The sequence below is a fragment of the Pongo abelii genome, chromosome 2 (assembly GCF_028885655.2).
Source record: "Pongo abelii isolate AG06213 chromosome 2, NHGRI_mPonAbe1-v2.0_pri, whole genome shotgun sequence".
In the NCBI taxonomy this organism is placed as follows: Eukaryota; Metazoa; Chordata; class Mammalia; order Primates; family Hominidae; genus Pongo; species Pongo abelii.
In genome coordinates, this window is record NC_085928.1 from 23394486 (window position 1) to 23422083 (window position 27598).

Sequence of the window (27598 nt, forward strand, 5' to 3'; positions counted from 1 at the left end):
ATTAGCAACTTTTTAATATACATTTGGCATGGCAACAGTTATATTTTATTTCTCATGTCTATATTAATACCAAACCTTAAAATGGATTATGAAAATACAAAATAAGCTGTTAAAAAAAAAACTGCTCTTTCCAGATCAGAAACAGTACCTCACAGGACTGGAATTAACATCATTATCATTGCCATTTTAAACATAATCATCTCAGATTACATAATCTTTTACTAACATGTTTGTAAAATTAGGCTTTTCCGTAGTCGAGCTTTGAAAGATAAACACCATGTGTACATAAGCATAGGTAAAATATCTCATAGATACAGAGCCCATAAAATGGGCGTATTCTCATAAAGGCAGGGACAGGTTTGCTCAAGGAGAAAGCTGATAAGCACAGTGGTGGAATGTCAGAATGCCTAGGCTCTGTAGTTCAGTCTCTACCACTGAATGAGTTTACCCTAGTTAAAGGATTTAACTTCACTGTGTATCAGTTCCTACATCTGACTCAATGTCAACTTAAACCCCCCCAACATTTTAATAACAAAATAATTAAGATCTAAAATTGTTTTGAAGTGTTCAGTATTATATACAGATAGAGCCTTCATAATGCTCAAGCTTAAAATAGGAATTGGGATCAAATTGTTTGAAAAAGTTCTCTTGTTCCAAATGTTGGAGACTGACTAAGCGATGTCACAGCCTCAAAGATTTGCACAGGTTGACCACAAAGGCAGAGCCACAGAGGAGGAGCTGGCTTAATCAGGGCCCTGTGATGGTGGACTATGTTTTTTAAACTAATAGAAGAAATGGGAGACACTGAAATCTGTGAGGAAGCATGTAACATGATCACGTTTGTTATGTCTCTTGAATTATCTAGGGTTTGACACAAAGGGTGGATTCAAAGGGCCTGACAATTGGAAGCTCTGGTGAGATAGAAAGGTTTTGCCTTAAGACTGTGTTCTCAAATTGAATTGCACCTCAGGAACTGGCTTAAAATGCAGATTCGGGGCCATATCCCTACAGGTTCTGATTCCACAATAGTTCTTGGGTGAGCCTGTGATTTTTCATTATAGCAGCACCTCTTAAAACCACCCAGGTATGGTCCATTGTCTGCTCAGCATTAGTTCTTTCCACTTCAATAAGTTGGCACCATGGCCAGGCATGATGGCTCACACCTGTAATCCCAACACTTTGAGAGGCCAAGGCGGGAGGATCACCTGAGCCCAGGATCACTGATGCCCTTGAGATCAAACTGTGAATTTTTTGTCATAACTAGTCAATACTCTAGCATCCAGCTTATGTGGTTTCTGGTTATGGACAGTACTGAAAAGATTATTTAATGTTCTATAAAGTCCTACAGACAGACCATTTGATTTTTTCAATGGAAATTCTGTATCTTTGAAACGTTCTCTGTTTATTCCTATTACATTTGCCCGTTTTAGTTTTTAAGAACGAATACAAATACATCTGTTTGGTCAGAATTTTTACTTAATTGACACTATAGGATTTATCAGAATAGGGAGTCTTTTACAAATTTTGATATTCTTTTGTCCTGTTTTTTATGCATGTGCCCAGATGTCTTCACAAAACTAAAATGAATTTTTAAAAAATGAACAATCTATTTAATGCACTTACCACATGTTGTTATATGAGAAGTGTGACATTTGATCTAACCTCTCTAAAACCCTTGAATCTATACGGGTAAGCAAGAAGCATCCCCATTACTAAGAAATTTTTGTCATATGAAAGAAAATCTATCTTATTTCACATATTCAATTCCCTTGTCATTTTACATTATAAATAAATAACAAACCAATTTGGCACATGCCCACCGATTAAAAATAAAAGTTGTCAGAGAGGAGAAAGACAAAAATATGAATTATTAATTATAATATTAAGCAGCACAAAAAGCCTAACATGAAATGATATCACTTAAAAAGATTTTATCAAAATAAAAACTGGGCAATGATATAGTGTTTATTGTACAATTCAATTGTTATTTTAAGTGATAAATATATTTACCATATCTAGTATATTTATATCAAATTTGATGAAAATATATTTTAATCATAGCAAATAAAGAAGTTATTTTTAGAATAGTAGCATAAAAGGAAATCTCAATTTTAAAGTCTCACATTAAATTATCATATTGACCTAGTGGCTATATTCACTGTAAGATCATACTCTTGCATATTGTTATTTTTCAAATGCCCATTAATAGAAAAAAGCAAGAACACTTAATTAGCAGAAAGGGTGATGTTTTTCTTTTCATGATGATTTTAGAAGTTTATACAGTTCGTAGTAAAATGGGAATGAATGTGGGATATTTTTCCTACATAGAGATTTGAAACAATATACATTTAATACTGGTTTATGAATAACTAAATGTAGGTTTCCAGCAGAGTAGAGTGATTTCACCTCAGAAAGGGAAGATGATCAGGGCTTTGATGAAAATATTTCTACCTATGTTTTCCTAAAACAGAGTTGCCCAACATTTGTGACTAACTTCTTTTCCTAAGGAGGCTAGCCTTTTGGTAATTTAAATGTTTTATTTCTGATAAAATTTCATTTGTTTCATGAAATGTATTAAATTCCATTTGGAAACAAAGAAAAATTCTGAAAAAAAATTCCACATTTTGAATAATCTCATAGAAGTTATCCATGTAGATTCTGAAGAAAATTCTTCATTTGCTATTCCCATGAATAGCAGTTTTCGTTCTGTTTAGTCGTATTTTCATTTTAACACTATAGAGAGCTTCTTTGACTTGTGTTAAGCTTGCTTGTTCCATTTCAGCTGGGCTTGTTCATGCTGTCTTGATAGTTTATTCTATCAGGCATGATGTTACTTTACCATCTCAATTTCCTTGGCAGTATTTTTGTTTTTAGTTTTTAACTGAATTTAATGCTCATGAAAGTGGAGAGGTGGGTCCATATCTAGAAAAAAAAGGCAAAAAGTTAGACATCTGCATTCATCTTTACAGTAAACCAAATTTTCAAAAAAATGTTTCTCTACATTAAATATATTCAAAACAACTAAGTCTTTAGAGTTCTATTTAAATAAAAACACAAACTTTCATGTCACAGACTACTTGGGCCCTATATATCTCAACACGGGTTCTAATTTTAATTCATCTTGTCCATAGATTTCTAACTTTGGCTCTTAAAATATATTCTCTTCTAACTATTGCAATAATCACTAAGCATTTGGTAAGTTTATCTATAGTGATATACCCAGAGATAGTGTCCCCTCAGTGCAGGTTATACAATAAAGAAATCAAACTCAGTAAAGATTTTCATTTTATTTCTCATTCTTTTCTTATCTGTAGCTCCCATTTGATCAGGGAACATACCTCCTTTCAGTATTGCTGTCTTATCCAAATTTTCATCCAGAATTGACTTGCTTGGCCTCTGTAGTCTTCAGAGGCTGTTCATAAAGCTTGGGCTTCCCTTGTAAATCATGTAAGTTTCATGGCCCTCCAGTGTTTTTTGTTTGTTTCTTTGGGGCTCACTGATTCCCACCATGTACATCCATTTCACAGCTGCTGTCATCAGCTGTTCTCCCTCTGTGTGATTTATTTTTAATAACATCCCTTTATGCCCAGTTTTGATAACCATTAGTCCAAGTAAATTCTCTTATGTTTAGTCCTTACTTGAATTTTACTTTTTAAACCACTGAGTTAGAACAAGAAAACAGCATAAGCAGTGACAGAAAACCAAATGCAGAACTACCAAAATGAACGCCTTCAATCCTATCTGATGAATGAGGCAGAAATGAAGAGACTGCTCAGAGAACATTCTGGAATAAAAGGAAAAGAAACCTCAATAGAACATCATTCCAGAAGGGAAGAAAATATAGTCAGTAAGTTATGAATAAAATCAAGCCATATTAAAAAAATAACCAAAAGAAAGCAACTGGCTTTTAGATATTTTTTAATTACAGTTAATATTTACTGAGAGCTTTTTATGGGCCAGGCAACATGCTAAGCAACATTCATTAATCATTTCATTTATTCATTGATTTCTTGCTAGAAATTCATGACAATAGAACCTCTACTATTTCCTTCATTTTACAGAAGTGAAAACTGAAGTTTGGTTTAATTATCCAAGGTCACACAGCCAGGAATGTGGAGCCAGAATGGAAACTCAGGTGCATCCTTTACCTTTATACTGTGATAACTTTCAAATGACAGCCTTTAAAAATAAACAAATACATAAATAATTCTGGTTTGACTACTCTACATAAACATCATGAAAGGCCTCATTCAATCAAGTCTTGACTTATACTTAAGTGTTATAAATACTTGAAACGTTACCATCATAGAGTGTAGTTCAGATTTTGGAAAATGGATCTTTCCCCAGGTTTGCTAGTTTTATTCTCTGTAGTGGTGAGAATCCTTTTTGGCTCACTCTGTTCCTAACTATAAGTAATGTTGATTAATATTAGAAAAAAATCTTCTGAATTATTTTAATATAATATATTTTGAGTGAAAAATAAATGAGTATGTATCTGTAAGTTATACAATTATTATAAACAAGATGAGCTGCTTAGATAATTAAAGAGGTTTCCATTGACTTATTTCTTGGTTATCAACTGGTTATATTTTAAACTAATATATTAAATTCTGATAATCTAGAACTTTGAGGGTGATAAATTTCATGTACTGGATAAGTTTAAGGCAACGTGACTTCTTTTGATGTATGATGGTTTCATGATAAATAAGCTATTCCTCAGTATAAAAATACTGCTCTTAAGCCTGAAGGAATAGTGGCCCATATATAAAATCTAGTTTGGGCCCAATACATCTGCTGTATACAGTGGTCTAAGCCAGCAAGTTGATAAATTCAGAAACTGAGCAGCCTGGAGCCATATGAGATTCATACTGCCTTGAGTTGCAGGATACATATATATTATTTGATCCAGACATTTTTCATATTTCTTTTAAACAAGCAGAATCCTCTTTTCAAACTAAATCTTATTAGAAACTTAACATATGGAATAATGAGTAATATTTTATTGAGATAAACTCATTTTTAAATTCAGATTATTTATCATATTGAATATTATAAAGTCATCCAATAAGAATATAATGGCAAATATACAAAGGAATAAAAATTCAGCATTGGATTATTGTATTGGCTCAAAAATCAATGTATTTTTGTATGGGGAATGTAGCAGATACTAAAATAACATGGTGTCATAACGCTGATGGGAAAAAAAAAAAAAAAGAACTATTCCCAGTGAACCACTGCGTGTGTGGAGTTGGCACTTTCTCCCCATATCTGCATAAGTTTTCTCTGGGTACTGGGTTTTCTCCCACACCCCAAAGATGTGCGTGTTAGGCTTATTGGTGTGTCTGAGTGAATGTGGCTGGGTGTGAGTGCCCCCTAAGATAGAATGGCATCCCGTCTAGGCTTGGTTCTCACCTTACCAATCCCTGAGCTGCTGAGACAGACTCCATCCACTCATGACCCTGAACTGGAATTACTGAGTAAATAATTATCTTACTTGCTTTTATTAATCTTTCTTAAATGTATGTACAGCTCACATTTATTTCTTGCTTTTATTAATCTTTCTTAAATGCATGTACAGCTTACATTTATTTCAATGTTTAATATCAAAAGTGTTTTGGTCTTTATTTAGAAGCTTGATGATGTTTCTGTGACCCAAAATATGCCTTAAGAACTTAACTCTTATTTATATCAATTAGTCTATGGTAAAATTGCTTTCATTATTTGTTGTTTCACTTAAAATCATAGTTTCCAAGAACCTATGGATGGCAATAAGTGAAGACTTTCTGTACCGTACTATATGGTATCGAAAAAATCATGAGACTGATAGGTAGCTGCATATTGTAACAGTTTTTTTTTTAACAGCTTGTATTCCAATCTGAGAGCCTTAATTGGAGGCCTGCATGAAAGCTGCTTATTCTTATTGTACATAATTAACTTGTAATAACACATTGGTCTCCAGTGTTTTTTAAATTTATATAATACATTTAAATTTGCATGTCATTTTTATCACAATTGCAAATTGATATATATATATAACTACATATTATATATGTATTTATTTTTATTTATTTATATCTATTTGATAATCTTTTTGTAATCATCTCTTTGTAAGTCTGGAGACCATGAAGCATAGTTTGAAAACCACAAATTTGGTTCAAACAATTTTTAGGAAATAACTTTCTTTTCTTTTTCTGATCCTCTGTTAGGTAAGAGACAATTTAACTTTTGGGGGATACCATATCTTGTGGGTTTTGGTATATGTGAATCATTTATTCTACTAAAGCTAAAGCTCCTGAAGGAAAAGGACTTTGTTTTTATTTTTGTTTTGATTTGTTTTCTCCAGAAGCCTAAAATTCCGTATTGTACGTAGACAGTCCAGGCCATCTAGTTACTCTATGTGTACATCAGAAAATTTGAAAGAGGGGTCCAAATCTCAGTCTCAGTCCTTTCTTCTACCCTTCCATGCTTCTACTGCTGCCTCTACATGATGCCGTTGATAGCAAAAGCAATCCAATGTATATCAAAATGTCATGTTTACCCTACATATATACAATTTTTATAAAGCAACCTAGTTAATTCTCTTGGCTTCTAGTTTTTGAAGCTCCCAAGATGAAGGAGGGTGAGAGGGCATAGAGGTAGAAAAGTGTAATTAAATGCTAGTGTAGACAGGACAGAAGGAAGCAAGATAGTCCTGGCACCACTAGTGCCTTCTCTAGAAAACTTTCAAGTCTATAAAAGAATGTTCAAAAATCTGAATCAACTGTCTGGGCCAAAGATGAAAAATCAGATCAAATAGAGAATGTGGTATTAGCTGTGACACCAACCAAATCACATTAGAACAACCAGAACTAGAAAAACTTGTGCAGAAGCAGGAACACTCTGCAGCTTTTCAGCCTTCTGTCAGCCGTTGGGTATCCAGGTAGGCTTAGGCATTGGAAAACTACCTGTTATGAAAGTCAAGCCTTATTGAGACTCCTGCATGATAAGCCAATGAGGAAATGAGAGCAAATATAGTATGCTGTGAATTCATAGAACCCATAAGTCTGTTTCTATAAATGGGTAACATTTCCTACTAACTTATGTGGAAATCATTTTTATAATATATGTGTTTATGTAAAACCAATAAAATGTCTTGTGTATGTTGGAACATTTTGCTTTTATGTCTGGTAGACCATTTACCTCCTCTTCAGTGTCTGTTGGAACATTTATTTTATATTCTCTATTTCATTCCTCTTGGAGCATTTATGTATGATTTGTTTGTTACTTTTATCTGTTGATCTTGCCCTCCCCATATGCTCATGTCTGACTGGCCTAGTTTCCCACATTCAGTATGTGATCTCTAGCCCTTCTTAAATATTAATTAGTGTAATTGAATTCCCTCCAGTATTTCTAACCTCAGGCACCTGAATCTCAGTGTTTTTATTAGAACTGATTTGTGCATTTAAAGTCCAACCTGCATCCCCATCCCCCACTGCCCAAACAACTTTTCTTGATTAGGTAAAGGTTGTGGCTGTGTGCTTGCCTCAGAGAAAGTCTTCATGGGAAAATAAAGGCATTATATATCACAACCTTTCTCAGTTAAAGACTGAAAAATACAAAGCTGTCTTGAATCTTTGGCAAAGGAAGTCACCCAGAGTGAATAGGAAAAGGATGTAGCCTTCCCCAGGAGTACTGCCAGAAGTGAAATAGAAAAGCCATGCAGAGCCCTGTGCGGAGATGAGAGCAAAGCCTTACCTAATCGTAGAACATTTTCCTCTACCGGCACAGTCAGGGACTCTAGGACAACATTTTATTTAAATCTTCTCAATTGTTCCAGTTTGCAGGTCTATCTCTGACCAACATACCATTCATCATTAAACATGAGTGACTCTTTCCTTGGAAGATAACAGAAAAAAAGGAAAAGGAGAAGAGCCTAAAAATAGGAATAGAGAACTGTATACTCACCAGAGGATTTGTCAATGAGATCGTCAATTACTGCCATCCATGTTTGAGGAGAAAAGAAACAATGTTAGATAACTAGAGATGTGGAAATCTTCTGATTTACAGAAAGTACAAAAAGGCAGTTTATGATGATGAAACTACTTGCTGTTAGTCCTGAGCAAGAGTCTAGAATGGATTATTAAAGCAATAAAGCATAAAACAATGTATCATGATCCGCTGAAAGAAGTGGTGCTTGCTAGACAATAGAATGGCTTCAGTAAAAGGATGTCTACAATATGTGATCTGATCTCTCCTGGGTTAGATATATAGACAGATTAGTAACTAATCCAGGTACAGCTAGATTAGTAACTAATCCAGGTACAGCTAGATTAGTAACCAATCCAGGTACAGCTAGATTAGTAACCAATCCAGGTACAGCTAGATTAGTAACCAATCCAGGTACAGCTAGATTAGTAACTAATCCAGGTACAGCTAGATTAGTAACTGGTTGATTGACCACACTATTAGGTACAAACAAATGGCTCAATATCATAATATAGGGGATTCCTGTGGCATATTGCAAGGATATTTTTGGCCTTATCTTGGTCACAAGTTTTTTTCAATGACTGCAATGAAAACATATTCATTAGATTTGCAGATTACATAAGTCCAGATACATAGAAAAGTTGTTGAATGAAGTAATCGAATTCCAAAGACATTGAAAGACTGGAATTATGGGCTACATCTAACAGATGAGATTTTCTAAATGAATAAATGCAAGATATTACCTTTATATTTTAAAAAGACTAGTCAATAATGGCATAGCAGAGATATGACTTTCCAACCCAGTACAAGAAATTTAAATAGATAGGAACATCTTCAGGTATAAGTGGCCAGAATGGTAGGGAACTGAAACATGTGATATGAGCAATGGTTAAGGGAACTGGGATTAACTGGAAATTCAGGAGGAAGGAATGTAATAACTGTCTTCAAGTATATGAATGACGGTCATCTAAAAGATAAATTATGTTGCTTTCTGTGACTCCAACAAGTAGACCATCAGCCAGTGATGAAACCTACAAGAATGAAATGCTTAGGTCAATATGAAACACTAACTTTGTAGCAGCCTTCTGTGCTCAAAGGTAAAAAATAGGAGGGTAAAAAATAATATGGAGGATAGACCTAGATTAAATCTCAGTTATGCCACTTATTGAATCCTTGTCTCTTGGGACATTTCTTGAATGTTCCATATTCTGTTTCTGTACCTATAAACTGGCTTTAAGTAATTCTTGCCTTACAGGTTGTGATGAGATAGGCACCATATAGGCACTGATATAGGCACCATATCAGTCTGTAGGCCTACCATAACAAAATACCACAAGGTGGGTGGGCTAACAAACAGAAATTGGTTTCTCCCAACTCTGGAGGCTAGAAGTCCAATAATGAGGTGTCATCAGGTTTGGTTTTTCCTGAGGCCTCTGTCTTAGCTGCACATAGCCTTCTGCTGCTGTGTCCTTGCACAGCCTTTTCTTTGTGAGCTCAAGAGAACCTCTGATGTCTCTTCCTGTCCTTATAAGGACGCCAGTCCTAGTAGATTAAAGTGCCAACCTTATGACCTCATTAAACCTTAATTACTTCTTCAAAGGCCTTATCTCCAAATACAGTTGGTAGGAGCTTAGGGCTTCACCCTGTGTATTTCAGGGGACACAATCAGCCCATAACATTGCCTAATATCCACAAATCTTAGTTTCCTAAGACCAAGGTGTTTAAGCATAGACAACTACCTTACAAGGATATTTTCCAGAATATTGAAGCCATAACCCATTTATGCCTAGTGTTCCACTATTGGAATGCTAAGCTTGTGGCAGTTATGTATATCCTATTGCTCAAGGTCATCACTAAGGTCTGATTTTTCACACACACACACACACACACAAAATTGCAACGTTTGGCATAAATGGGTTAAACAGATGATTGTCATATATAATTTTAATGGACTCTGCTAACACTTATATTCTGTCATTATAAAAATAAAATCTTTGGGGCCAGACACAGTAGCTCACACCTGTAATCCCAGCACTTTGGGAGGCCAAGGAGGGAGGATCACTTGAAGACAGGAGTTTGGGACCAGCCTGGGCCACCAAGCAAAACCCTGTCTGTACAAAAAAAAAAAATTTAGCCGGGTGTGTGATCCCAGCTACTCATGAGGCTGAGATGGGGGGATTGTTTGAGCCCAGGAGTTCGAGGCTGTAGTGAACTATGGTCATGCCACTGCACTGCAGCCTGTGTGACAAAGTGAGACCCTGTCTCTAAAAAAAAATTTAAAAGAAAAGAAAATCCTCTATATAGCATCAACTCTGAAATTCTGCAATTCTCTGAAAATCCTCGATAGCAAGGTAGTTGTTAAGGATATAAAGAAATTTTCTTTCAATAAATGTTTTCCTTTAGTATTCAAAAATTTAATATTATTGCACTAATATTTACTTATGTACTAGACCTCCCTTGATTTCTGCAGCCCAAATTCCCAAGATGGCTTCTAAGTGAAACCTCTGTCTCTTGTGGGAAGACACTGCTTTGTCAAACCTTTAAATGCCTCAGAAGATATATGTATAAAAGTAGAGGGAGAATATATTTATCTTAAAAACAAATTTAAGAAAACATAGCAACACCAACTACACAAGTAAATGCATGCATAAAGTAAAAATGAAAAGAGATATGTTAATTTGTTCAAGAAGTTTCAAAGTCTCGATCTATAGCTTCGAGAATTTTTAATTCATAACAATTAATGGAAAATGTATTTTGTTAATACATCCATTGCTGTTATTCTCTATTTTACTATGCATATGTATTGCCACTTATTTAGAAACTAATAGTTTAAGCTGAGACTATGCCAGAATCTAGCCATTGATGTTGGATAGTCTTTTAGTTTATCTTTCTTGCAAAGAGTATGTTAGTGAAAAATGGGACTGTGTTGTCTATTTTGGTGAAAAATGGGACCGTGTTGTCTCTTGTGTCCATGGGTAGCTGGAGTCAGTTTTTTTTTTTATTTTTTTAATTTTAAGTTCTGGGGCACATGTGCAGGATGTGCAGGTTTGTTACAGAGGTAAACATGTGCCATGGTGGTTTGCTGCACCTATCAACCTATCACCTAGGTATTAAGCTCCGCATGCATTATCTATTTTTCTTGATTCTCTCTGCCCCCACACCACCCTCCCCTGAGGACATGAAAAGACACTTCTCAAAAGAAGACATACATGCAGCCAACAAACCTAAGAGAAAAAGCTCAACATCACTGATCATTAGAGAAATTGAGTGACTTTTAAAAGTCAGTATTCTACATGAATGAAATAACACATTCTCTCTCTTATTCTCTTGACAGACTAAGTCATGTTAAAAAGATGCACATCTTCTCAAGGAGTATGTGATTTTTTTCAGGCTAACTAAAAACAGAAAACCTGACCACTATTCACAGTTTCATTTCTTGGCAATGAAATAGCCTCCTCTTGAGAGGGGCAGTTACTGTAACTAGATGATGTTTACAACCGAGAGTTTAGTCTGTGGTCTGATGGAAAGACCATGACATCTTGAGCTGTATTATCTGCATTCAAGTTCTAGCTCTTCCATTTTTTTACTTTGGGCAGTTAAGAAATTCTCCAAGCCTATCCATGTTATGTAAAACTCTATTTGGGCTTCTTTCCAGGTCTGCACAGTTTGACCCAATGTAGATATTTAATAAAGATTAATTTATGTCTTTTTTCTCTGATCCTTAATTCTTTCACCTTCTAATGGGTATACTATTAATACTTTCTCTACTTACCTACCCCACAGGATTTTTGAGACAATCAAATAATATGTTTGTGAGAATAATTTATAAACTGTAAAACACCATACAAATGCATTTCTCCTTCTTATGAGTGTTATGAGTGGATGGGGATGCTTAACTAGAAATTGAATCGGGACCTCCTAGGAATTTATGTTGAAACTGTTTCCTAAGAGACATTAGAGGCCTCATGTTGTTGTCTATTTAAATCGCCTGACCTAATCTGTACAATGAAGATATTTAACAACAGGTATTAAATTTGATTGTCTGTTTTTCTGTGGTATTTTCCAGGGAGCACAAGAAAGATTATTTCCTTTCCATTTTTTTTTTCCGGTATTACTGGGCTGCTGTCTGTTCTCAAATATACTGAGACAAATTCTTATCCTTTGTTAACTATGGGGATCTGGGCCCATGGTGCTTACTATCATTATTTCTGTTGTATTTGTGGTAATTATTGTTATTATTATTAATTATACTTTGTAATTATATAGCTTCTTATTTTAAGGAAAGATAAATTGCTAGGAAATAAACAAGCTCCTGTTCATTAGAGATTTTTGGAGTTTTGAACATTTTAAATGCAGTTTTGACCTTTTTTCACAAAGATTTCTACATGAATCTTCAAACACAACATTTTTTGTGTCTGCCATCAAAAATACTGACTTGTGAGATACTGCCTTGAAGTTATGCATGAGAAAATAGTCTCTCAGAGCATTTCATTTCCTCTTTCTGCCTTTTAAATGATTTCTTACAATATAGTTACTACATGGTGGAAGTTTGTTTTGGAGAAAGATTTTGAAGCAGGAGGTGGAGATGCTTAAACAGTGGCGCACGCCTAGGTAGAAAGGTTTCATTGCCCCTGCTCGCTTCTGACTGCCTTTTGAAGAAAAGAAAAAGGTGAACCAAGGTGAGATGATAATAGTTTGTGGATTAAGGGGCAGGCAGTTAAGTGTAGCCCAAGTACAAAATGTTCAACATGAATCGATAGAGGCTTTTTGGAATAAAAATTCCACCTTCTTTCTTTAGTCTCTTGGGTCTGTTATTTTGAATTCCTGAGTATCCTTAATAGTAATTAAGTTGTCTTCAAGTTTCCAGGCTGCTGGGCCTGGGCTCCTTTTGATCATGGGCCTCCTCATTCCCACAGTTAAGGATGTGAACCCAATAGAGGGATTAGAAAGCCAAAGAAGAATTTTGATCCCTAGGTAATCTTTATGTAGATTCCTCTATGAGTTGGTATGAAAAGGAGGGTGAAATTTTATAGGAAATAAAGAGGGCTATTCCATTATATGGTGGCTTTAGGAAATAATCATCCAACTCTTTCTTATCCATGAAACTCTTCATCCAACTCTTCTCTTATCTCACTGACTTTTTTTTTTTTTTTTTTTTTTTTTTTGTGATGGAGTCTGTCTCTGTTGCCCAGGCTGGAGTGCAGTGGCACAATCTCGGCTCACTATAACCTCCGCCTCCCAGGTTCAAGCAATTCTCCTGCCTCAGCCTCCTGAGTAGCTGGGACTACAGGTGCCTGCCACCATGCCTGCCTAATTTTTTGTATTTTTGGTAGAGACGGGGTTTCACCATGTTAGCCAGGATGATCATGATTTCCTGACCTCGTGATCCACCCACCTTGGCCTCCCAAAGTGCTGGGATTACAGGCATGAGCCACTACGCCCGGCCTATCTCACTGTCTTCTAAAGCAGTGGTTCTCCAAGTGACCAGCAGCATTAGCATTCCCCAGGAATATGTTAGAAATACAGATTCTTAGGCCTCACTTCCCCCCACTGAATAAGAAACTTTGAGGTGGAACACAGCAATTTGTATTTGAACAAGCCCTTCAGGTAATTCTGATGCATACTAAAATTTGAGAACCACTGATCTAAAGAGATATTGAATTCCACTGAGAAAATATTTTGACAATTAAAAATTCTATCAGAAACTGCAAGTGATTTTTGGAATCCAGAACCCTCTGTTGTTCTAATTCAAATTTATCTTTATGGCTTCATCCTAAACTGTTTTTTTTAACAGTCGTTAAACACTTTTTAACTTTGATCTGCGATTCATATCAAAACACTCCACCCTGTCTAAAATGATCTTTGTTCCTCTGTCTAGCCAAATCCTCTCTCTCCTGTATTATCCATTCAAATGCCTCTTCCTCACAAAACCCTTACCAGTCATGCCAGCATTCTCTCAATTTTGGCTTCCTGTAACTCTCAGTGCCTGTGCCATTCAAGTCTTACCGGTTACATAGTCTTATCTGTGATATATCTTGTGTTACTAAAATAAACTGTCAACTATTATAATAAATAATAGGTTACATTTATTCAGTACCCACTGTGGTCACCACAACCCCCTCAGTGAGTTACTGTGCCTGACTTTTGCAGATCTTCGGTAGCTTACCCTGCCTCACACAGTATGTACTAAAAAGAAGATTCTCCTTCAGACTTACACTTGGCCACTAGCCTATATTGTTTTATAATGCTGAAAAACTTTTCTCATGTTGACGCCTTATTTTCTCCCCGGCTCAATTTTATGTTCAACTGCAATTAGAGACCATAATTCTGTTATTTGTTACACAATAACTTTTAGAATATAGAGAGTTAATGCACATTTGTTGGCATATTGTATTAGAAACTCTAAACACATTTCTGGGATTTCACTGATTGAGAATGAAAATGTTTAAATTTCTCCTTAGATCCAGAACAGTCTCCATTTGTAAGTTGAGTATATTCATTTTAGTGAAGTAATCAATTGCATTTAAAATATTCAACTCACAATAATATATTGACTTTCATTATCAATTTTGATTAATGCGTTTTGAAAATATTCTACAATGCATTTAAAGAAGAAAATAGCTGCTTTTGTTTATTCAAGGAATTTGCCAATTTTTATAAAACCTGTTTATTATTTTGTAAGAAGAAAATGGATGAGTCGATAGCAAATCTGACCCTTGCCTGTATACTTACATGTACCCAGTAGTGATGAAAAGAGATGAAGATAATGTTAGTGGCTAAATGATAATTGTTGAGAAGGCATATTTAATTAAAGAGAAATAGATTTTTTTAACTCCGTGTGCATAAATATACTCTATAAACATTTTGTATTTGCACATGGTTTAAATTCATCTAACTGAATTCTGACTTAAGGAATAGAAAGCATGGTCTCTTCCAAGTCAAGCTACACTGTAGTTATTTGGGGGATAAATGCTTGGCTAATTTCTATTCCTTTATAACTGTCTTTATTAAAGTGAAGACCCTTGACCCTGAGTCAGAATCACCTGGATGGTTCCTAGATTCCACTCCTACAAACTGAATCAGAATCTCTGGGATTGGAGCCCAGAAATTTGCATTTTTAATGGTCATTTCCAGGTGATCATTAAAATAAAATTGTATTTTATAAAATTTATTTAATAAAATGTATTTTATTTTATGGCTCAATTAAATGTGAAAGCCATTCCTATTTGGACTCACTCTCTTTTTCTTTGGCGAATCAAATCCTCCAGAAAACTGATCTGTGAGTCACCAAACTGATAGTTGTTAAGCATAGAGTCTCAGTGACAACCTTAAAAGTGACTATTGCAATCTCCTTCGATAGACTTAATTTATTGAGTTCTGATACTTTTGTGTGCCAGGCGTTCTAGTTAATTATCTAAATTAATTAATATAAAACCTAAATAGCTCTTTGAGATACATATTCTGGGCCGCATTTTAAAGAAGGGATAATTAAGGCTTAGAGAAGTAAATATCTAAGGCCACCCAAATAGTAGTTGAATTCAGTTTGACTCTAGAACGTGTATTCTTAAACTCTGAAACAGAACTGAAAACAGAATTGGAAATAAAGTCTTCTAAATTCTACCTCTCTTTCTAAAAAGGCAGCTGAATAGAGAAGGGGTTAAAATAGATGACAGCTAATTCCAAGTTTGTGTCCAAACTCTGAGATTCTATGATGTTAGTCAACCGTCATCTTAAATTATATGGTTGGTAGCTATAGTGTTACCATGTGATGAGCTCAATCAGTAAACCATCACCTTCAATGTTATCAGAGAGAACAGTGGAAGCCCTGTCATCACTTACCTGTCTGTTTTTACAGTCTTCCTTTTCTTCTACTCCCCCTTAAGAAACCCAAGTATAGGCCGGTGCAGTGGTTCACACCTGTAATCCCAGCACTTTGGGAGGCCGAGGCGGGCGGATCATGAGGTCAGGAGATTGAGACCATCCTGGCTAACACGGTGAAACCCCGTCTCTACTAAAAATACAAAAAAAAAATTAGCCAGGCTCGGTGGTGGGCGCCTGCAGTCCCAGCTACTTGGGAGGCTGAGGCAGGAGAATGGCATGAACCCGGGAGGCAGAGCTTGCAGTGAGCCGAGATAGCACCACTGCAGTCCAGCCTGGGCAAAAGAGTGAGACTCCGTCTAAAAAAAAAAAAAGAAAGAAAGAACCCCAAGTATATCTTTTTCTATGCAAAGGCTACTGGAATAAGATTTTTATTATTTTATTGAGAGATCTCCCAAAATAATGTGAGGCCTAATTTCCCTGAACAATGGCTTGTTTTAATAAATATTTTGACAATACAGCTAATACACTGTGTGGCTGACTCAGTGGTTCTCAACTCTAGCTGCACGCTCAGATCACTTATGGAGGTCAAAAATATATAAAATCTTGTGTCTAAATCCTAGAGATTCTGATCTGTGAGTGTGACCTGGAGTGGAGGCTGGAGGCTGATTGTTTCCAAAGCTTCACAGGTGCTTCTATGGACACCCAGGATTGAGAATCAGTGATCCAACTCATACTTGTTAAAGAATTTGGTGATATCATATGCATTACAAGAGTGATTGAATGAAGCAAAATCTCTATATAAGTCCCAGAATGAGTCCTTTAAAATAAAAGTAGAACCTTTGAGCCTCTGAAAAGCTGTCGCTTGGGCCATCCAAATATTCATATTGAGTCTCAGATAATGAGAAGTCACAAAATTAGAAGCCATTAGAGCATGGTGTTAAGTGGAATTATGGAAAACCATTTGTAAAATGCTGTGGGGTTTGGAAGGACCTGATTTTTTTCACAGAGATTTTTGTAATAGAAAACAAGGTAGTGGAAATGGCAGCATATTTGAATCTATTTGCATTTCCTTATCAAAAAAAAGTAAAATAAAAGGGAAGGGTATAACCTTGCAAATGTATCTTGATCTGAAATTATTTTTGCAAGTTAGACAGATTTGGGGATACCAGTCAGCCAGACTCAGGGCTAGCCATCAAATCAGAGCTCACTCGTCAAATCCCAGCATTAATCGGAATGATAAAGAGCTACGTTTCGATTAATCCTGCCCTGGACTTTAGACGAAAGAAACTGCAGTTTAATTATTGAGTGAAATTCACTTCATCTGATCTGCGTCTTTGCTATAATGTCGTAATATAATCAGCATCACCCCCACCTGAAACAGAGCTGTGAAGTCCAAGGACCTGTTTGATTGGAAGAAATAAAATGATGCCCAAACAACAACCAGCCACAGTGCAGTAATTACTCAAACCTTGTTTTCATCTGTATGTCATTCTCCCATTGGCTTGTCATGACAGCAACTGAGAAAAGGATGGAAGAGAGTGTGATTGAAAAGGAGGCTGACCTGATGGAAGCAGACTAGTTGTGGGAGGGAAGAGCCAAGCTGTATAAAATCTTAAGGCTAATTAAACTTGTTTTTTTCTTTAATATGTATCCCACTGGCTGCTACTGATTTCTCAAGTCCAAGTTAAACCATTCAACTGATCTATCTCCCTGCAATTAAAATCTCTTCTTCATTTGAGATTATAGTTTTTACTTTCAAAATAATTTATTTTCCTTTTGTAACTGGAATTTATTTGGCAGATTTTTTTTCTTAGGTCTTCATGTGGTTTTGTAAGTTAAACAAAGAGAAAGGGGTTGCAGATTTTCTTCCGTCAGAGATAACAGCCTTTGGGAGCATTCCTTTCTAGGTTTGCATACACCCATTGCCTGTATATAAAAACACTGAATCCAGTAAGGTAGCTAGCCTTCCTATGAATTATTACCCCATATTACACAAAATGTTTAAAGTAACTTTCTGTATGTCATGTAGTTAGAAAGGGCCCTGAGCCAGAATTTGAACCAATATTTGTCTGACTCTGGGTCATACTCTTTTGACTTTTCCACCCTCCACTCCCTTATTCTCACTTATTTACAATTAATACTTCTCCAGTTGACTCATTCATCATGTTATTGTTTGACATCCCCTATATGCGAAGAACTGTGCTATACTCCAGATATACATTAGTGAAACTAGAAAGAAGAATCATTTTCAAAGAGCTTTCAGGTTTGGTGGTTCAGTTGCTTCTGTGGCTTTTATTGTAAATTGATACTTTAAGTCCAAAAAGCAATTGGACCATTAGGAACAAATGTACAATATGAAGTCAAGAAGATCTTCTTTATTTCCTTCTTTTTATTCATAATATCACCCAAAAATCTCAGAATCGAGAATCCCAAGAATCTCACGAATTTATTGCTCATATGTAGTCAGTCATCAAATTATATCAAATCTTGTCATATATAATCCACCAAAAAGATCCCTTGTACCTAGGAAAAACAGTAAGTTTAGGGGTTAGGAGAACAGGCTCTGGAGTTAGATTACCTGGGTTTGAATCCAGGCTTCACCACTTACTAACTGCATAACCTTGAAAAAGTTGCTTAATCCTTATCTGTAAAATGGAAACAATAAAGTTACTTACCTCTTAGGGTTAGCATGGAGATTAATGGGTTAATCTACATAAAGCACATAGTTCAATGCCTGGCACAGAGTAGAACTTTAGTAAATATTGTTATTTTTTCCTCCACAATGTCTCTAGAACATGTTATTTCCTGTACATTTCTGCTGACACTACCGAAGTCAGATATTTATCACATAGTACCTGGGTTGTTGCAGTGGATCACTTCTCATTCTCTTGCTCTCACAAGCTCGCACTCTCTCTCTTTCTCTCTCATTACCTTTATGCTCTCCCTGTTTCAATTTTTTCTGCCCACCATTCCCAGTTATTTATACGAGAATATCACTGTGACCATGCCAGTGTCCTACTTTACAAGCCTTTAATAGACCTCTTGTGTTCACAGAATAAAGTGGACTACTCAGCCCATTATTCAAGGACCCCCTTTCACATTCCACACTCAACCCATCTTTCCAGCATTGTTTCCTATTACAGTTCCAACTAACTTGTTTATTTGCTGCTCCCAAATACATATCTCAATTTTCTGCTTCCATGCTTTCTCTCATGCCCTTCACACAACTTGAAATGTCTTATCACCTCCCAAATCTTACATGTTTTTCAAAGTATAACTAGATTTGTTCATCATACTGAAGCTTTCCTTTGTCAGCCTACATATAAGTGATGATTTTCTCTCTAAACCCCTATTCTGAATATCTGAATTTTATTGCATAATAATTCCTTCTGGACATTATCCCAACAAATAGATATTAAATATGTCAGGCACAGGTCAGTGTCTCCATACACATCATTATTTACCCAATAGCATCTATCAGAGAAAATCAAACATAGATATACAATTAGTATATGCCAAATGAATACATGGCCTGAATTGGGAGTTTTTTTCCTTGCTCTAAACACTTTTTTTCCAAAAAAGTTACTCCAAATTTAGCCCTTTATTTCTACTGATTTTCTAAACTTCCTTTTGAATTATTTTGATGTCTCCCTCCTTGATCCTCCCCAAAAATCACTCTTATAATGCCTTTACATTTCCACAGTCATCATGCTGCTTTCTTACTTGGCATGTGGATATGGATAACCAGGCTGCTAATGGATTTTATTTCCTCTGTTCAGGTTTATTCTGCACCAGTTACGACAATGGTAGAGTAATACTTGCATGTCTATAGAACAGAAATTATAGAACCCACCCTTTTTACTTTCTGTGGTTGTCAGGAAATCAAAAGATATTTTATGCAAAAATATTTTATAAACTGCAAAAAGCTTTACAAGTACAAGGTGTCGTCTATATTTAGATAATATATTTAGATATATATTTAAATAATATATTTAGATAATATAGACTACACCTTGTACTTGTACTTTTCCAATAAGCATGTATTCATGTACTAGATGTATAAGAAAAATATCAAAAGTAATATATGATAAGCTATATCATATTTCTTGAATATAAACAATATATACATATTATACATAATATATACATATATACATTATATATATTATATATGTAAGAATTATTTCTCCTACATTTCTATTTCTTCCCTTTTTTCATTCAATCCTACACCTCTCTTGAGAAACTTGCATTATTTGGCCTCATTATTTCTTTAGATCTGCAGGGCAAATGGGAGTCTTCCTTGAAAGCTACTCACTGGGAAGATTTTTTTAATGACGTCTTTAAAAATCAGCAAGCAGGACTGATCTGATATTTGACATACTGACAGGAAGAATCTTAACAGTTTCTAACCTTCCTAAAACAGCATTAAAATAAATCAACTTTACCCTGCACTTCAGATATCAAGATTGTGCAAATTCTCTGGCCATGTGGATTTTCTTGACATTTTTTAGTCAAAATCCTAACCAGAGAACAATATTTATAGTTCAGCAATTCCGGTACAGAAAAGCCTTCTGACTTAGTCTACTGCCTGGTTCCAACTTTTTCTTACGTGATATGGTTCTGTTAATCAGGGAGAGAATTGATGGACAGTTAGATAAAGGCTTAGAACTTGCAATCGGTGCCCCTAATAACCCAGTACTGGAGGGAGACACTTCAGTTTTGTTTTATTGTTAGGAAACAGAAACAGGACAGGCAGAGCAACCTTCATCCCATTATTTCTAGTGGAAGAGAGACCCCAGAATGTTCCTCATGATATTCAGTGGCAGGCAAGCAGTCCGCTTCAGCCAGCCTTGTGTTGGATCTTTTAGCTATGTCCATATTATTGAGGCTCAAACCTTTATTGCACCTGAATTCCTATGGCCATTATCAATGGATTCATATCTCCATGAATTTTCTTTTCCATGAGGTCTCACCTCATTGTTTTACGTTTTGATATTATGATAAGCAGCAGGTGTCCTCCAGGCTCCCTTCTTGCTTCTATTTCCCCCCTGCACAACCCCCTGGACTTCCTACACATTATCCAGCTACCAAAATGCTCACTTTCCTGGCTGTGTTCCTCCTAAAGCAGCTAATCTTTACTTCTTCTTCCTCGCCTTTTGGCTCCTTCTGCTTGTGTGGAGTTTTGAGTTAAATTTTTCGAGTTAATATTTAACCTGTGAGATAACTGTTTACAAAATTTTTAGTTGATAATCAGGGATTTTTTTCCTGGATTAATATGGTTAAAGTTTAACTTAGTGGAACAGCTCACACACATACAAAATAATAAATACATATGTATATAATTAAAGTATTAACTCTGGGAATTTTGCTGCTATGTTCTCATGACCCAAAATGGAATATTTGTTATAGTCTAGATAAAAGAAAAACCTTGGTTAAGAGTCTGGCAAGCTGACTCTGTGGAAGAATTTAAGCGGAAAAGGGAGCCAGAGTCTACTCCTAAGTGGCAAATGGCAGGCAAGTGATAGAAACGTTCCTTTTTTTCTTAAGAAAATTGATCTTTATTCATATTATTTTTATTATCACATTCAAAAGAAGTTATTGGAATTCTCTCCAAAACTGGGTTTGGATATTTTTTGTCTTTGATTATCCTTGTAATATCTTGTGATATTTTCTCGTGTCAGTGACCTTTTTATATGTTACAGCATGGTTGTATCTTAGAGCCAGATGTGAGGAAAGCAATCCCTGTGTTCAGGTACTTCCCTCCACTCATGTTTGTAAGTCAGGAATGACTGTTTTTTCTCTTGAGATGAAAGCGAACTTTAGCTCCATCTGACATCAGAAGACAGAGTACTGGTAGACCTAGAATATGTCTTGTATTCTTAAAGGAAGTCTTCATGCTTTTGCTGTGGGTAGGGGGAACAACCTAACACAGAAAACATATTCAGGTTACTTTAGTTCACTTGGAAATGGTTTTCGTATTTACTTCTTGCCATGTAGACCTCAAAGAACAAGTGTTTGAAGAAACTGGGTGGAGCAATTAAGTGGATCTAGGTAAATGATCACTTATGAATTTTCAAAAGTAGTTAATAAATTTTGCCATGAGATATGTGGAATAAAAAAGCTTCAAGCCAAACCAAGAATAAGATTTTCTACTCTTTTTTGTATATCAAAGTCATAAAATCAGACCATCAAAACATCTGACAGTCCATTGTTTTTCCAAATATACTGTGTTTATCCCAATTCAGAAATAAGAATGAATTACTAGTAACAGATTTCAAATTTGATGAGACTTAAATAGGCTTAAGTGCCCTGTAAGATAGTAGAGAAAGTTGAAAAGAGGGGTATCCCAAAAGATATTACAGTTTCAAGGAGGAAAAGAAGTGGTTATTTGTGTTAAATTGTTGCCAAGAAGTTGAGTCAGATGAAAATTAAAATGTGACCATTGCATTTGGCAACAGTAGATATGGTAGAGTGGAACGGATAAAAGCCTGATTGGAATAGATTAAGAAAAGAATAGAAAGTGAAGATATGGTAATAACTAATATGGACAATTTTTCTAATACATTTTGTTATGAAAGGAAGAATCAAAATGGGGAGTGAACTGGAGAGAGTCTTGGGATCAAAAGAATAGCATGTAAATATATACAAACATGGTAGGTTTTGTTTCTGTTTTTGTTTTCTTATTTGGCATTTTGTTTATCTGCCTCCCCAGTGGAAAAGCAACATGGACAAGAATCAAAGCCTCAGATCTCTAGTAGAAAGAGACATGGAAAAGGTAAAATCCATCTGGTAAAATGTAAAAGGGACTGGCTCAGATTCAACAGATCTTGGTCTACTTAAAGTTCTACTAGCTACTGGTAATGTGAACCTCAGTAACCTTTCTGTGGCTATCACTTTGCTTATTTATTGATAACGTCTAAAGTTCCTTTATGGTATTCTATATCTATGAAAAAGGAAAAAAGCAGACACGTTTCATAAACCTCTCTCTAGTAGAAATAAGTTTATATCATTCACAATTTTATTATTTAGAAAACACACACATCTTGTTAGTTAACCCTCACAAGAATGCTATGAGGTAGGTGGTTAGATTGTTCTGTTTTAATGGAAAAGGAAACCAAGGCTCTGCAAGGGTAAGTAACTGGCAAAACCACACAGCGTGCAGGCAGCAGAGGCAGAGGTCAGCTTCAAGTTTTCGGAATCTAAGTAGAATATTCTTCCTACCATGTTCTGCTCTACATACACCTCCCCTGTAGCCTTTTGTTTTGTTTTGTTTATTCTCCTGGATCTTCAATGAATACCCCCCACTTTTTTTCATTTCTGGGCCAGGTTTCCATTATTTTCCCTTCTGTGCATTCCACTTTCCTCAGAACTTTCAGGTATGGCCACCCCTTTAAATATTTGCATTTCTTCATAATACAGAACCAAGTGCATAAGGGTTGAAGGTCTATATTAAGTTCATAGGAAAAACAATCCCATGCCAAAACATTTTGCCAGACTAGTAAAATTGCATTTCAAACAACCCATGAAAAATCAACGCTGTAACCACAATGGCCAGTGTTAGCAGTGGAAACCTTCTCATAATATCTTGTCATTTGGACTTACAAGCTTTTAAAACCAGAGAATGAAAAGGGAAGAGCAAAAAGGCAGGAGGCAAATATGGCAAAGGGGAAATGGGAGAAGAGATGGCACAGGAGGGGTACGAGTGTTGCTTAGTGTAGGCCCTGCAGACCAAAAATTATTGTGTTTCTAACACTATTGATTTTTTTCAGCAGCTGATATTTCAATCTGGGTGCAGTGTGTCTGTGAGTCTACGCACACTGTCAAGAAGAAATATGATAGTGTCTTAAAAGATTAATAATATCGCTGGTCCTCTGGAGGCCTGTCTTAATTCACTGGCCTGTTCCCTGGCATGTACTGTAATTTATCTAGTCTGATTTGAATAGCAAATGGCAATCGGCTGCCATTAGGGAAATGGGCATCATTCTTATTGATCCAGCATGGGCTGGATTTTATTTAAGGAGAACTGCAAAATGTTATTACCTTCAGGAGGAGAAACTGAAAAGGGAGCTTTTCCCGTGTGTATTTCGGAAATGTTCTACCTTAAAAAGGGGGGAATGGATTGTGGATTTAGGAGAACAGAGAGAGATTATCATCCTGTTGTGTGAAAAGGGACATGTACAGGCTGTTTACAGCATAATTGTTTATCAGCAGGAAAGAATGCTCATGATTATGAGAAAGAGGCCACAGGCCTCAGAGGTTAGAACATTGGAAAGATAGTCTGACCTGTTCCAGTCCAACTTTGTGTAAAGCCTCTAGTTGCTCAGAATCCATTTGTCAGTCTGTAAAACGGGCTAAAAGAATCTGTTGACAATGTGTAAGGTTTGTTTAGCATTTGTTTCACATCCTGGGAGTCTTGGATAAAGGATGTTATAGAATTAAAAACACACACACACAAAAATCTTATTTAATATTGTTCATGTTGGGGGGTAGTGTCCAATATTTATTATTGCTCTTCGTTCAGCATTCTGGAAGGGACAAGTTATGTGCTGAGTGAAGCAAGACGAACTAACCTCATAATTCTCATTAACCATTACTATATCTCTCAGGTCAACATTGTGTATATTGACTTTAATGTTCACCTGTTAGGGACAGGTCGAAGCCTGCACTTTTACCTTGTTTTACTGAATAAAGGAAAGCTGTCAGTGTTATTGTAGCAAATGTGGGAGACAGACTTGGGTCTTTCTGCCTACCCCACACTCTCTTTGCTGCAAGAATAGGAGCTGAATGTACCATTTCTCTGAGCTTGATGCACATTTCCTGTGAAGGAGCATGCACATACCTTATCCCTAACCTTCCTTAAAAGCCCCCCGGAGGGGAAAAAGGTATGACAAAGGTGGCTAGAGGAAGGGGGTCATTGCTACTGAAATACTTCTTCATTTCACTTCGGGTTGTTATGGAAAGAAACGATAATGTGCTACAGGAAATGGCCAAGTATAAAAGCAATAAAATAAATTGAAAATGACTTTTTTTTTTGAGCGGCAGTAATTGCTATATGTTGTGATGTTTGCATAAGGAATTAGTTAATGTGTAGCAGAATGGCATGTGATACTTTTTATTTGCTTGATGACTATAGTCTCTGAGTGAATGACTTATTAAGGTTAATAAAGAAAAATTTGCTTGTGACTTGTAATGATCCAATTGCTAGAATTTAGCATCCCCTTATGCATTGTTGCCTAAAGGGGAGAAGGAAAAAGACCTACACACATTAATGGCCGACTGGCTATGATTTTTTATAGTGGTGTGAGAACAAACAATGTCTTCTAAATTGTTGGTCTGTCTATCTTTCTGCCTGCCTGGGCAGGAACGTTATGGCTTTCTTAATTCTCTTGTGTGATTTATCATCCTAAATTCATTGTTTTGCATAACTCTGCTCAAAATGAAGAAATGTCATTATTTTGCAGCGAAAAAGTTGTCATTTGCATAATGCCTGCCATTAATTATTGTGAGACTAATGCAGTTGTTGATATTTTTAGGGCACAGTGGTACAGCCTGCACCTTGTATAATGTCATTCTGAAAACATTGGTAGTTAATAGGTGCCACAACATTGCACAAATGGAAAAGATGATGAAGAAGAAGGGGACACAATGGAACAGGCTATGATCTTTATTTAGCTTTTTTTTTTTTTTTTCCTGAAATGCTTGGTGAGAGAAGACTATAAAAGGAAGCGAATAGAGCAGGAAGCTGTGACATCTAAGAGAACAAAGGGATTGAAAAGCAGAGGTTTTCTATTTAGGCTGAATTAGTGTAACCTGGCCTCCAGCCAGTTTAATGGAGGAAGTCATGTCTCCTGTGTTTTGGCTTACCTATGTAACCAAAGCCTTGAGCAGAATGTAGAGTTGGGCTTTTTAAAACCATCAGTTAGAATAAGGTTTTGCCCTGAAACGTGTTCATCTCATGGAAGAATTCTCTTAGCTGGGCACTTGGCCAAAGTTAAGAGGACACACCATGGTTTCATGGAAGAGAAAGCTGAAGACTATGATTTTCAGATTTTGATTAATCACTCGTCTGTACTTCACTTATTTCAGTATTTCTGTCTAGGATGATAGCTTTCCTTTCTTGCAAAAAGCAGAGGGATATAGTAGTAGTATATTAGAGTGACATTTTTTTTCCTCTCTATTCTTTGCAGTAGGCCTAACTTTTGCATCTGATTCTTTAGGGAAAGCACCTACCAAGGCTTCCTATTACCTATTTCACAGGTAAGTGAAAGTCAGTTATAAAAATTCGATCAGAGATGAAACTCATTACACTGAGTCTGGGAGGCATAAATATTACAAATGTAGGTAACTGTTGATCTTTTTAGTCATGGGAGCTTAAAAAATAGACACACATCAAATAGAATTTTTTCTCCTAATTTCACTGTTTCGTGTATATTATAAATTTAGATATTTCTTTTTTATCATTAAATTGAAAAGACATAAAAGAAATGGAGCCTCAAAAGTAGGTCTAGTTACTAAGACTGACCAGAGATACTTAGAAAGAAGATATTACCCTTCAATGTTCAAAGCCTGGCATTTGTAATCTCTTTGGAAAATGCAGTGTTTTTCAGACTTTAATCCAGATTCCAATGGCTATTCTGTGTCCAAAGACCAATTACTATTTTGGAGTTCTCCTAAAGCCAGATGATGCTTTGAGGGGGCCATCAGGACCTTAAGGAGACCACAGGGGATTGTCTCAGTTTGTCTTATAATAAATATCTAGGCAGAATTAGGGCTGAGATAGTTCTGTAAATCTCGCCTTACTTTTGGAGTTTAATCTTCATGTGTTCAGTTTTGGGATATGTAAAAAGCCGGCATTTTCAGCTAGGAAAATTTTAATTTCTATGTTAGGAAATTTTAATTCTACGGGGAATTACCACACTTGGAGTTGTAAAAAACAGATGAGCTCATGCGTCAATTGAGACCCATCTGCATTGCTGCTACTCACTTTTCCTTTTCTTCTGAAGAAAAGGAAATTGTCCTAACACCCCGAATTAATGTATTTGACTATAATAAAATCAATATAAGCATACAATTTAAAAACATAAGAGGTCCAACATCGGGGGGAAATGAAGAGAAAATGAAACAAGGGATTTGCACTTCATGTGGTATACTAGTACAGACTGATTAATTCTTAATCATCTCATAATCTAGTAATGCTTAGGTATCTATCATATATTCTACATGTACCTATAGATCCTAGATATAAATAAATCGGAATAGCTGATAATCAACTTAGCAAGTTATACCATTATTAGGGTGACCAACTTGTCCTGACTAGCCTGGAGCTTTCTCTGAACACGGAAAAGCTCACATCCCTCCTCAGTCTTGGACAAACCAAGGCAATTAGTACTATAACCATGATGGATGCTTGTAAGGCATATTGATTTAATAGTTACATTATGTATTTTGTCATCTCTTCTGTTGCTTCTTATATTTGAAAAGGCTTTGATTTCGTGAACAAACTGCTATATCCTTCTATTTAGTGAACAAATTGAGCCCTTTAGTGAACAAACTGAACTCTTTTTTTTTTTCGAGATGGAGTTTCACTCTTGTTGCTCAGGCTGGAGTGCAATGGCACGATCTCGGTTCACCACAACCTCCACCTCCCGGATTCAAGGGATTCTCCTGCCTCAGCTTCCTGAGTAGCTGGGATTACAGGCATGTGCCACCACACCCGGCTAATTTTTTTGAATTTTTAGTAGAGATGAGGTTTCTCTATGTTGGTCAGACTGTTCTCGAACTCCCAACCTCAGGTGATCAGCCCGCCTCAGCC

The 27598-nt window shown here is 36.0% G+C and overlaps 1 protein-coding gene across 24 annotated transcripts in view; it reads left to right on the forward strand.

Annotated features, from left to right (window-relative positions):
* Positions 1 to 27598, forward strand: part of ZBTB20 (zinc finger and BTB domain containing 20) — an 841831-nt gene that overhangs the window by 415567 nt on the left and 398666 nt on the right. For 3 of the 24 annotated variants that reach the window (XM_063721757.1, XM_063721758.1, XM_063721752.1), the window contains one exon: positions 4062 to 4135. The exons of the other annotated variants lie outside the window; for them this stretch is intronic. The gene's annotated coding sequence lies outside the window, so the exon portion shown is untranslated. The remainder of the gene's footprint in view (positions 1 to 4061; positions 4136 to 27598) is intronic. 24 annotated transcript variants of the gene reach the window in all.